Source organism: Balearica regulorum, chromosome 19 (genome assembly GCF_011004875.1).
Source record: "Balearica regulorum gibbericeps isolate bBalReg1 chromosome 19, bBalReg1.pri, whole genome shotgun sequence".
Lineage (NCBI taxonomy): Eukaryota > Metazoa > Chordata > Aves > Gruiformes > Gruidae > Balearica > Balearica regulorum.
In genome coordinates, this window is record NC_046202.1 from 9,560,672 (window position 1) to 9,573,522 (window position 12,851).

At 45.8% G+C, this 12,851-nt stretch overlaps 1 protein-coding gene across 9 annotated transcripts in view; it reads left to right on the forward strand.

Moving 5' to 3' along the window:
* The window catches only part of CLIP2 (CAP-Gly domain containing linker protein 2), a 101,248-nt gene that overhangs the window by 35,589 nt on the left and 52,808 nt on the right, over positions 1 to 12,851 (forward strand). The window contains exon 1 of one of the 9 annotated variants that reach the window (XM_075771447.1): positions 1,351 to 1,369. The exons of the other annotated variants lie outside the window; for them this stretch is intronic. The gene's annotated coding sequence lies outside the window, so the exon portion shown is untranslated. Of the gene's footprint in view, positions 1 to 1,350; positions 1,370 to 12,851 lie in introns of those variants that run through there. 9 annotated transcript variants of the gene reach the window in all.

Genomic DNA, 12,851 nt, shown 5'->3' on the forward strand with positions numbered 1-12,851 from the left:
CTCATTTCTTAATTTAGTATCCAAATCAAAGATACTGAAGTCTCCTATCTGTTTGCTAGAGGGTAGCACAAATTGACAAAGGAAATTCTTAGGATAAGGTTTCTAGGCTTGGCTGTTTATTTTGCAGTTGTTCCCCAGACCCATGTCTGGTTTCCCCCCCTTGTTTCTCCTAGCACCTAGCTGTGATTGAGAAATGAATTTGAAGGACTCCAGTGAAATGACTATTGTGCTACCAGTTGTGAATCTCTCCAGGTGCTTCATGCTGGGTTTATAACTGCAGTGCAGTGTGGGGTTATTGTCAGCTGATTTTTTATCACTTTAAAAAAAATCAAAACAACAACACAACACCCAAAAATGAGAGAAAAGATCCCAGGGCTGCCTTCCCCTTGGAGGCTTTGCACAGAGGCGTCTCAGCAAACACAGTCGAGGCATGTGTTGCGGTATGAAAGAGTTAGTCAGCGTGGATAGTCAGCACCGGGGTCCGATGCAGCCTTTCAGCTGAATGCAGCGCTTGTTTGCTGGAGCTTCTTTGTGCCTTGTTCAGCTAGAGCCATCCGTCACCGTGATAGATGTGCAGCACAGCCGGCCGAGCACGGGCAGAATCTGCACCAAACTGAGTTTGACCTTTGCCTGAGAAGTTCTAAAATGAGTTTTTATTCCTGGAAAAATGTGTATGGAGAACGGGAGAAGTCTCAGGATGGTGGGTTGGTACTGTGCAACCACTGTGAGCTGCGCCGCTGTTCCTCTGCCTCTCTGGACGGTGCAGGGGGCTTTGCAGGAGCTGTGGAGCTGCCAGAGCAGCCCCAGCACTGAGCTGTTCCAACCTGGAAGGTGAGAACAGAGCACAACGGGGCTGTTTACCCAGTGTCTGCTAGGCAGATGGCTGCAACAGGGCTCGTAGCATCATATTTGACGTCATCTCTAGCATCATCTTCTTGCTCTGTCCCCTGCACAAGAGCTACTGCTGTGTCTGTGCATGGCCTGTACCTGCAAATCTCTCCGAAGGCCTGACCAGCCCCTTGCTGCCTCCTGCTCCTCTCCAATGCTCATCTGAAGTGGTGAGCAAAGTGTGCATCCCAAAGCCCTGTTGCGTCGCTTATGTGCCTTTCTCTGAGAGCAGGAGCTGTGGGGCACAGCCACAGCACAGGCAGTCACAGGGTTCAGCCTTTGGCAGGGAAAAACTCCAAGAGAAAATATTCTTTTCTTCTGTCAAAGTGGTTTCTTTGTATTTTAGAGCCAAGTGTCCACATCACTAAAATCCTAACCGCAGCAGACACTGACATAAACTTTGAGGATACCTAGAGCCAAAGGATCTGGTGGTAGAAGGTCCTGGAGACTGGATTTCGTTACCTTTCCTGGGATTAATCAGGTCTGGGCCACAGGAGAATGATGGAGCTTTGCCCCATCCTCACTCTTCTGTCTTGCTAACCTACATCACTCAACCTCTGGCCTCCGAGTGCATCACTGCTGCTAATTCATGGCAGTACTGATTACCTGATTTCTGAGGAGGTCACTATAAGCCAGCCTGAGGGCTGTTCGATCTTAGATCTGGTAGTGTGCAGTCAGCACTGAGTGCTTTCCCCAGTGGCACAGCTTTGGAGCCTTTCTAACATACAGAGGGACAATGGCAGAGACGGAGAGGCTGAAAACAATTTTCTTTTGTGTGTTTAATGTGAATATTGCAAAGGGCTTTTTCTGCTTTTCTTCCCTCTTCTGTCACTGTCAAGGAAAATGCTCTCAGGTGATGTATGGGATGGAAGGATCCTCTAAAGATACCGATCTTTACACCAGGTCTTAAAAAATTGTTTGAAGGAGGCTGTAAGTGAGGCATTTGAGAAGCCCTGCAGAAGCTCTGCTTTGTGCCATCTTTGAACGTTTAGGTGAGGTCTGTGAACTGCCTGTGCACCCAGACTGCTTCTGGGAGACTCTCAGGGTTTGCCTGACTCCGGGGGGATCCCAGAGTACAGAGTTTTTCTGAACTCAGCGTTGCCTCCTCGCTTACGTGCCTCTTGCCAGAAATGCCAAAAGGGAATTCTCCATTTTCTTAGGCATTCAGTGAACGGCCTGAGCCCTGCAGCTTGATGGAAGAAAACCAGTGTGGTTTGGATTGCAAAATACAGAGCTGCAGCATTGCTCTCTTTGAATTTGCTACCTTGGGGGCAGACAGAAATCTCAAAAGCTTGAAATATAGTTGTAAAAGAAAACCCATAAATCTGCTAAAGTACAGAATTAAACTGTACCAACGTATAGTCTGTTGGCTCTGAGCTGTCTCTGGGCTGTGGTAGCCTGGGGCTGGCTCAGAAAGACCCCACATCTAGGTTATGTCTTCCAGACTGGGTGTCAAAACAAGGTGCTCATTCTCCAGTTGCACCTGAGAGTTGTTAGAGAGCCATTAGATGCAAATGAATTTTGGAAAGCTTGACACTTTTTCTCCTACCTTCCCATAAACTGATCAGTCTTGTCTACAAACGTGCAAGTAGACGTACTCCCCTTTATCCTTAGACTGGAATACACAAAGCTGCTTTGATTTCTTCTTTCTCTCTTCCCCAGCACACTGTTCATATTCTTTTGTAGAAAGCCGAGTGTCTCTCATCCATCTCTTGTCTCTTCCCTTCCCAGGCAGTGGAGGTGTATGTACCATGTTAAACGTTGCCCTGTGCTCTTGACAACTCACATCTTGCATAACTGAACAGAGGATTGATGCGGATGTAAGATGCTGTCTGTGCATGTATAATAGAATTTCACAATTCGTGGCTTTAGGTTTCCATAAAGACCATATATGATGTAGTCACTGTGTGTGACAAGCTGACTCAGTATATCCAAGCTATTTTTCTGTCCTGGTTTCAGTGGTAAACCCACGACATTTTCCTAAAAACTTTTTCGGAGCCCCTGTTTCTTACCAGGTCACAGAGTGTCCTCTTTGAACTTCCCTGGAGACTTACTGTTTCTCCTACCTGAGCTGGCACTTTCAGAGACCCCTGAGGGCTTTTTGTGGTGGTATTCTGGGTTAGGTGCACTGGCTTGTTGTGGGTGGGGGCTTTTTTTTTGTGTGTGTGTGTGTGTGTGAAGGAGAGCTGAAACAGTCATTTCCACTGAAAGTCAGTGGGGGTCTGGCATCTAACATGGATTCTTGGAAAACGTTAGCCTCGATGAGTTGTGTCCACACTGACTGTCCCCCCTCCCTTCTCTCCCATAAAGCTGAAACAATGGAAAAAGTAAGCTCTGCTGTTTTGTGGTAACTATTTTCCTTAAAACCAGACTGAAAATTCATCTCTAGCTGTCTCAAGAGAGGATTTCCCACAAACGTGTTGGCTTATTTCCCATGTAAAGAAAATTACTGCTCTCAACCCCATGTGCAAGAGGTTCCTGTGCAGAAGATGTGGGCCACTGGTAAAGGGCTCAATATAATGTTTGGATTTCTTGTTACTTATGAAGCTCACATGTCTCGGTTTCTTTCCCACCCTCCTCCTGGAAAAGCCTGTTTTTGCCTGGAGTTGCAAGATGGAGAGAGAATGGAAGCTGTGATGAATGGCTCCACACAGCCCTCCCAGCTGGTGGAACAGGTGAAAGCCACTGGGAAGGGAAGCGTTCACATTTCAGAGTGGGGGTTTTTTTTCTGCTCAGAGAGGCATTAGAGCAACTTGGTTAGAGGAGAAAGTCTTGCCTTTTATACTGCATTTTGCTGTCAGCTGGCTCTGACACTCATTTACAGTGATTTTTATGGTTCTTAAATCTCATCTTCAATTAAAGAATTGTGGCAGAAGGAGGGAGAAAAAATAAAAAAAGAAAGGAAAATTAGTATTTGCAGATGGAGCTGGGCGACACTGGGACCTCAGCGCTGGAGGCAGAAAAGCCCAAATCTGTTTTATTTTTCCATGAGACTTAAACATATCCAGTCTGAACCCAGCCTAGATCTTTAAATTTACAGATGGATCCTGTCCTTCTGAATGGGCAGGTGCAAGTATCTGTGACCTGAATATCCTATTTAGGCATGGCTATGGGTATCAAAACTGTTTTTCAGCTGGTGCCTCGTTTTATTGCCAAAAACTGTACTTTGATAGCTACACTGTACAGCATTGCCAGAAGCCTGGGAACGTCTTTTCATTTCTCTATAAGCATACATACATTATTTCTGACAAAAAATAAATGCACAGAACTATTAATACTGGCTGGCATGATGTCCGCCTTTGTAAAAAATACTGTATGATGCTTTCGTTTCCTAAAAATAAAAGTGGAGCGGACTGGAGCACTCACAGGGCCATTAGAGAGCACTGGATGACTGGCTGCATAGGGTAATTAAACTAAGTATGTTGTAATGAGGGGTTTATAAGCAAGAGCTGTGCTAGTTATGGGGGTAGTTAGTTGCGCTTGGTTTCTGGTTGCTAATCGGCCGGGGGATAGTTACTGCTGTGGGGGGGGATGAGATTCTCGTGGCTCGGGCAGCAGCTGGGACGGGTTTGCTGGGTGCAGTCGGTGAGTTTGCATTAGGGGGGATGTGTGATCAGAGCTGTTGGGTCTTCAGAGCTGTCACTGCAACCTGAATGTCATCAATCACTCCTAGCATCGGAGAATAAGAAGAAGAGGCCGACAGAGGGTCAAACAGACCAGACTCCATGGGTTATATCCCGGGTCCCCCTTTGCAACTGAAAGAGGTTTCCTATGAAAATTGTGCGGCATAATTTTTTTTTAATCAGGCTTGAATCTGGTTTTTGGTTTCCTGAGGTGGGGGGAAGTTAACTTTTTCTTCTGATTTGTTTTCTAGAAACGCAGTTATCTTCTGAGAGCTGCTTCTAGTTTCAGAGACTCAGCAATTCTATATGGCAAAGTCTCTTCACGTACATCTAGGCCCATCATTAATGAGCTGTACCTGCATGAATTCTGCTGCAGGAGTCTAAATCTTACCACCACCTTAGCTCCTTTGTAGGTTTAGTGCCTTGCTCTTACTTGTATCAGTGGGAAATCTTCACTCCTTTTTATTTATCTGCAACAGAGTTAATAGCAACATCTTGCTAAATTAACTTGGAAATCGGTTGTTCACCCCTCAAGTTTCTCAGGATTTTGTTGGAGTAAATTGGCTGGATGCATAGCAATAAGAAGTAATTTCTGTTGCCTCTAGGTTTATTTTGCAGTAAAACAGAGGGAGGGAAGGTGTCCTTGATGAGGAATTCATGCCTTGGTAATAAGCGAGCATTTGGGCAGGTTATTCTCAGGTAATCACTGACGGTTTGGCATTGTCTTAACATAGGCTTTTTTATAGAGCTGCGGGAAAGAGTGCTGAGGCTGTCTGGTTTTGTATCAATCCGTTAATTCTCATTCCCAAATAAATATGAAAGACACTAAACTACTCTTTTTGTCCAAAACAAAAGAAATGGGATTGTAGTGTCCGGAGCAGCCGATTGACTGGCACAGACACAGGGAGCTAATTCTTGTCTATTCAAAGGCTTTGTGGCTCTTGATTAATATTAACTTGGGGTGTCATGCACTGGCGAATTGAGAGAAAAGACCCCACGTCGTGGGGCCAGAGGCTGCTATTATTTCTAGCAAACATTTGTTTTTGTTGTTTTGCTTCAGGCCTCATGGAGCGATGGGTATTGTCAGCTCTCATCTGAGCCCTGTCCTCAATTAAATCCATGCCGCAAGCGTGAGCGGATATTCCTTGAGTCAGATTAGCGATCGTTGCTGGAAATGCGTCATCAGTGTCTGTGAAGTTTGATTAGGTCTTGCTGTATCTTAATGGGTCTGTGTTCAGTTCCAAGGGGAATAGGGAGGACGAGGTGCCAACAAGCATGTTTTAAGATCAAATGCCTCTGACTACTACAGTATCAGCAGATTATCTATCAATTAGTAGTAAGAGCTACAGTATCCATGTACACACATCTGTTCAAGGAGTTATCTGATATCTGAAAGAAAACAAAAGCGTGTTTTCAAGGGCTGCACAGGAAAAACTGCAAATGCGAGTTGCTGGTTTAGGGCTGATGCGCAGGTCGAATGGAGGAGCGAGGCTGGGAGGGGAGTTGTGGTGCCTGACAGCGCGGCTGAGGGGTCGGGACCACGACAACCGCCGGAGCAGCTTTGCTGAGCGATCCTCAGAGCCTGAGCGTGTTCGTTTGTCGTCACTGTGGGGTGACGGAGGTGCCGTGCCTGCAGGTCACGTCACTCTGTACAAATCCACTCGCTCATGGACACCGATGCTCTCGTGAGACCCTGCATAGTTTCTTCTAATCCCCGCTGCGTATCCATGTTTTCTGGTGTGATTGTGGACCGTTTGACTATTTGCATAGGGCTCGTATTCAGCTCACACGTCCTTTTCATGAGCCCCTCTGTCTGCCATCCTGCAGTCTGAAAAACGTTTTGTACTGGGGCTTCTAGGGGGGTTTTGGAGGTGGTGGTTCCCCCACCCCTTCTGGTTCCCCTCTTGAAGAGGGAAAGGACCTTTGGCAGCATTCCTCTCCCAAGGAGAAGTGGTTTGATGCATTCCGAGCAATATAAAGGGACATTGAATCAATCTTGATTTAATCAGCTTTACAGGTGACATCTAGAGACAACTGAGAGTCTGATTTTAATTGTCTTAATCATTAGATGCTCTTAGAAGGATTTGATATAGTTAATCCTTAATATTCAGTGCACTCATTGTAGACTGAGATGCGAGCACACACTGAAGGCATATGGAGGTCAGACGCCCTCCTGCTCTCTCTGTCTGTAGCTCCTCACAGAACAGCAGGGAGAGAAAATCTGCTTCCCACAGATGTTCAGCTTATGGTGGTTTGAATATAATGAACCAAATCCTATTGAACCGTGCTGGTGTAAGTCTGTAGTAACATCAGTACGTGTGCAGTTACACCCATAGGAGTAAGGGTGCAGCTTCAGGGCAGAATCTGCTCCTGCATGTTCTGCCTTGAACAATTGAACTAATCCTGCAAGAGCAGATTAATCATTAGAGGCCTGAGCCAATATTCCCTGAAATCAAGGGAAAGATTCCCTTTGGCATAGATGGATTTGGGAAGAGAATCCATAGGATTACAGTGGCATCAGGCTGTTGCTACACGGTATTGGCTATTGGTCTGATTTAACCATCACATGCTGACTCTGCATGGGAGCATCTTCCTTGCAAGCAGTTAAATGGGTGAACTGGTCTCCACAAAAGCCTTGAAATATTTGGAATACAGAGATTTTGCTCTTTTTATTTTAAGTCCAGTAGGATATTTACTTTCTATAAAGATGCTAGAAAGTAATATCCCCTTAATTTATGTTTTTATGCAATTATTTTTTACGCAGTAGCAAGGTCTGTAGGAAAACTCCCATGTATCACAATAATCACTATAAAATAATAAGAGCTGTCAAAATCAGGGCTGTCTGTGGCTTTAGCAACTCCATTCAGAACACAGTTGATGGTCTCTCTACTACAAAATGTGACTGTTTCGGCAATGCTGTTTTCCAGCACAGTAAGTGTCTGTCCTCTTGTGCTACGTCCGTGTCACGGATGGCCCAGAGGATGCAGCAGAGTGCTTTACTTTCGTGGTCTTGTTTACAGCATTCTTTGTGAGAAAGGAAATATTTGTACGTGGGGATTTTAAATGATTGCAGAGGAAGGCAGTGATGAACTTTGCTGTGAGTACCTCTTAAAAACCAAACTTAGAGCAAGAATTCAGAAACCGCTTTGTGTGACCTAACGTGCTGCTGGTGCTCCACTTTGCTGGGCAGCGTTACGCAGGAGTTAAATGCTGTACAGGAGTATTCCCAAGCCACTTTATGCGTTCCTCCCAAGCACAAGCTGTAAGTTGTTCTCGCTTTCTGTATTTAGAAGCCTGCTATGCATATATGAAATGTCTCTGTTTAGACACTCCAAATGCTTCGCGCGCACCCCCCCCCCACCCCCCCACCCCCCCCCCCCCGTGAATCCTGAGGCTGTGAGGTAGGTCAGTATTATCCATGTTTTACAACACGAGATAATGGAGAGAACTAGATCTTGTCCCATGTCATCCTGTAAGTCAGAGATGAAAGTGGAACAGTTATCCTGGCCAGCAGGTTTTTCTGGCCTTTTGCCCTCCCGGTCCTGGCACCAGGAGCAGCAGTTCCCCGCTCTGACACTGCTTCCCGTAATCCTTTTCATTGACTGAAGGGTTACGTCTGTGAGCATGAGTGTGTTTGTGATTTGGCTGAGGGTACACAGTCATTGAGCACAGCGTCTCAGTCCTGCACTTGGGCTGTGCTTCTCTTATTTCGCACTTAAACCTGTACAGTTGTTCAGGATTTACAGCCCTGAAGATGACAGGAGCCTTATGTATTGCTGTATAATTTATTTCACAGAACTGCTTATTGCAGAATATTCTATTTGGAGATATTTGCTCAAAAAACCGTGCCAGAAAGTAGGAGGGCTTGATGCGGACTTTGAACAAAAAAATTTCAGATAAGGATGGTATGATGGTGAGAAAATCCTGACCTCTAAAAAGGGCTCGGGGACATCGTCCTCACTGAGTGACTGCTGCCCTGGCCGGATGCGTACAGAGGATAAAAGCATAAAACTGATCATCTGATGAAGTTCTGAAGAAGTGGCATGAGAGAGAGGGATAGTTCACGTGTGAGTCTTTTAAACTAGTAAGATGTACTGGGATTGGGAGCATGCTGTGTGCTCGAGGGTAGTCAGGGTGCCTGGTGGGACCATGTGCTGAGATTTTTGTACAGCTCGACTAGTCAGCTCCCACAGCTTCATCTGCGTTCTCTCACTCCACGTTACGGATTTCCCCATCACCATCGCTTCTCACTTTGCCCACCATCACCCCTGGAAGAGTATAATGTATCATTTCTGGTGATCACTGAGTCTTATAGCTGTTGGGTTTGAGACACCTGCTGTGGGTTTCTATGTGCACATCATAGCTCAGATATTTATTTTTTTTAGGCTCAGATCTGGATCATGGTCATGTTGTTTTTTCAAAAAAAAAAAAAAATTAGACATCCGCTGCAAATAGGTGATTTGGATTTTCTGCAAATAGTCCCTGTTCATGTACAGCTCATTGCCTTTTGAATCGGATACTTAGCTGTTTAAGCCAGATATTTGGAATAAAGTAGATGACTCAGTGTTAATCTGCTCTCAAATATCCTTTCTATTAGATTAGGCAAAACAAAACCAGCCCAACAAACTCTGCATTCTGCATCGCGTGGATCTGTGTACAATCAGTCCATTGTGCGACCGCAGGAGAGGTATAGTCTGTGCGATCTGTGCATGGATGTATGGCTGCAAAAATAAATGGCCAACGAAGTAATGAATCAAAGCTGTGTTTCAGCACAGTGCAGCCCTGGGGTTGTGTGCAAGTTTGTTTGGCAATGAAGAGATGTTGGTCTTCACCCCTCCTGCAGTTCCCCTGGGATCCTGGGGTGCTGCAGGTGGCCCCTGAAGTGTCCCTCCTTCGGACAAGTTGGATGGGTGATTCAAAGGGATGGTATAACTGTATTGCTGTTGTGTTTCTACTGAGAAGGGAAAAAACCTACGTACAAGGCAGAAAGCATGGTGCTTGCCTTTCTGCTGATACCATCCCAGTGGTTCAATTAACAATGGCTTAACTCTCTGCTGTCTTCCAGGATAGCTGGTTACACTGAAAACAAGCTGCTCTTCGTATGCTGATAAGGAGCTAACCAAGCATCCTCCTTCATTATTGCATGTGTTTTGGCTGAGATAGAGTTCATTTTCTTCATAGTAGCTAGTACAGGGCTGTACTTTGGGTTTGTGCTGAAAATAGTGCTGATGGCACAGGGATGTTTTCATTCCTGCTGAGCAGTGCTTACGCAGAGCCAAGGGCTTTTCTGCTCCTCGCTCCACCAGTGAGTAGCTGGGGGTACGCAAGGAGTTGGGGGGGGGACACAGCTGGGACAGCTGACCCCAGTGACCAAAGGACTATTCCATACCGTATGGCATCACGCTCAGCATATAAAGCTGCGGGAAAGAGGAGGAAGAGGGAGACGTTCAGCGTGATGGTGTTTGTCTTCCCAAGTCACGGTTATGCGTGATGGAGCCCTGCTTTCCTGGGGATGGCTGAGCACCTGCCTGCCCATGGGAAGTGGGGAATGAATTCCTTGTCTTGCTTTGCTTGTGTGCGCGGCTTTTGCTTTACCTATTAAACTGTCTTTATCTCAACTCAAGAACTTTTCTCACTTTTACCCTTCTGGTTCTCTCCCCCATCCCAGTGAGGGACAGTGAGCAAGCGGCTGCATGGGGTTGAGCTACTGGCTGGGGTTAAACCACAGCAACATGTCAGGTGTTAAATATTTGTACTTTCTCCCTCAAGCCTAGCTGCAGATAGAGCATGAGAAAGTACCTTTCACAGCTGCAGGCTGTGAGCTCTTGCAAAGAGCAATCACCGGGAAGATTAGCCCAACTCCTGCCAGAGGGAAGCAGAGCAAAGTAATATTGGAAACTCAGAGGAAAAACTTGTGCTTGTACCTAGGAAATGTTTCTGAGCTTCAGCAGGTAGAAATGAGAAGCTGTCATCAGCCAAGAGAGAAAGAGTAGGAAAGATCTTACTGATATGATCTATTGCTACGTGTCTAGCCCTTCGCATGGGGAAGACCTCCCAGGTGCCAGCAGAGCACTTGCTGCCTGAGCTTGCAACTTCCAGCTGTGCAAATGTGCCCCTGCCTTGAATTAAAGGATGCTTTAAGCTTGAGCTGGGGGCACAGGGGCCTCTGAAGTGCTGCTGGTCCTGAGCTGGTAGCGCAGCAGAAGCACAGGTATGAGTGGCATGGCTCATCAGCTGTTGTGCCAGGCAAAACGCTGCGCTACAGTAGAGCTGATCTGACTTGAATGCAGTAACCAGATCATCTGAGCGCTGTAAGGGTATGAGAGAGTTATAATGCCTGCTGTATAGCTGGAGTAAGTACTGTAGCCAAAGGCAGCCTACGCCAAAGTCAGAGTCGAACTAGGTTCTCTCCTGGTTGTTTAACCTTCCTTTCCCCTGGATTGCTGAGGTATGGCCGCTCTGCTTGTGCACGGCTGCTCAGGTTATGTACTGTGAGTAAATACCCTGAGTTACGCACACACAGCAACTTCTCCTGCGTCACGTTCCCTGGCCAGGCTGTTGTTCTTGGAGCTGCTGATCCCCTGGTCTGACCATAAGGTAATAATTACTCTCCTGATGGACCCAGCCAGGCTATTTTTTGGTACCTTGTCTTCTGCATTGTATTGGTAGTGGTCTAATTCCATCATTTCTGAGTGAATAAGTCAATGGCCTTTCTGTGCACCTGCTTGAGCAGTGTACTGCTTGGCTGCTCATCTCTTTCAGTCAGTGCCGTAGCTGGTTGGGAATGGCTTCAGAGCCCATCTGAGTGGGTTTTATGTGAGAATGATGCCTGAGTAAAAATCCTACACTTAAAAAGACTGTGAAAATTCAAAACCCTGCTGCTCAATTGCTTTTCTGGTGGAGAGAAAGGACTATGCTTTGCTTGGCTGCTCTTTACAATGTTTGGTACTCAAGATAAATTTCTCCAGTTCAGAAGGTGTCCTGAGACTGCTCCTCTCTCTGTGCTGGTGCCAGTGCTCTGCCTGGGAAATCGTTTATAAACGTCTCATTAAAGACCTGTGTCTGCCTCCTTTTCTTTCTTTTTGTCATCGGATCAACTCACTGAGAGCAGCTGTCCTCACTTCCGTAATAGCAGCCCCAAAACCACGCTTGTGCCTTACAAATTCCCACAGCCTAAGAAACCCTGGACAACTGTGCACATATGCATGTGCCACGGTTTGCAGACATGGCGGGTTTAGGCTGAGCTCGTTCCCAAGCTTTTTCCCTGCTTCTGTGAAAAGAAAAGGCTCGGAGAAGTTAGCTTTGTGCTAGATTTAAAAAGGAGCTGAACATATGGTGTGACTACAGCTATGCAACCGGAGGAGCCGGAGACGTGTGTGAGGGTGTGCTGGTGATTCAAGGGGAGGTTGTGTTACGCGGCGCATCGCTTGGGCTGCTGCAAGGAAGCTCGCCGTGTGGGGTAGGAGCCATTCCCATAAGTGTATCTTTCTCCAGTTGGTGTTCTCGCTTTCGGGGCTGTCTCGTGGGTTACCACTGCACGGGGCTGCCCCAGGCTGCTTTCTAACACTCCTTTCTGCCCTTAAATCTCTTAGAAATTGTAATGGTCTGGGCAAGGGTAAACTGGTTTGGATGTGGGGCTGGGGGGACAGGACTTAATGAATTTTTACAGCTAAGGGCTTGTTTAAATGGAAAAATATATCCTCTAGTTAGAAAAGCTATGGTGAAGAAAGTGAATAATGCTTCCAAGTGGAATGTTCTCTAGTTGAAGTGATTTTATTATTTATTTATGGAAGCATGAAGCCTGTATTATTCCGTAATACACTAGGGGTTACTTTAGCATAGTCCTAGATTTTCAAATGTGTGTGTGTGTGACTTATTTCTAGTGGCAGGGCTGGGGAGGAAGGCATGGGTTCTCTGTTATTCTTGTCAAACCTGGAACACCCTTAAAATTGTGGGATTTTTGTTTTCATTATTTTCTGAGAAGACAGGGTGCTGCTCCAGAGGTGTGGTAGATGGGCCCTGTTTTCAGACTGGAAAATGTTGAATAATGTATTGAAACATGAATGTTGAAAAAATATACTTGCAGTTTTAAAAATAATAATTATGTAAAAATTAAGACTGTAATCTTGAGATTAATAGATCCATCCATATGCTGTAAATTAATTATGCCTCAGTGAAAGAAACCTCGTGCATTTTCTACTAGTCACTTGCCTCCCTAGTGCCCTGTGCTGCCAAAACCTGTCTGCTTTGCATATTTTGTTGAATACCATTGTTTATCTGAAAATCTTAAAATCCTCACACATAACAGATATGTATCTTTGCTGTTTGGTTTTTTTTTTG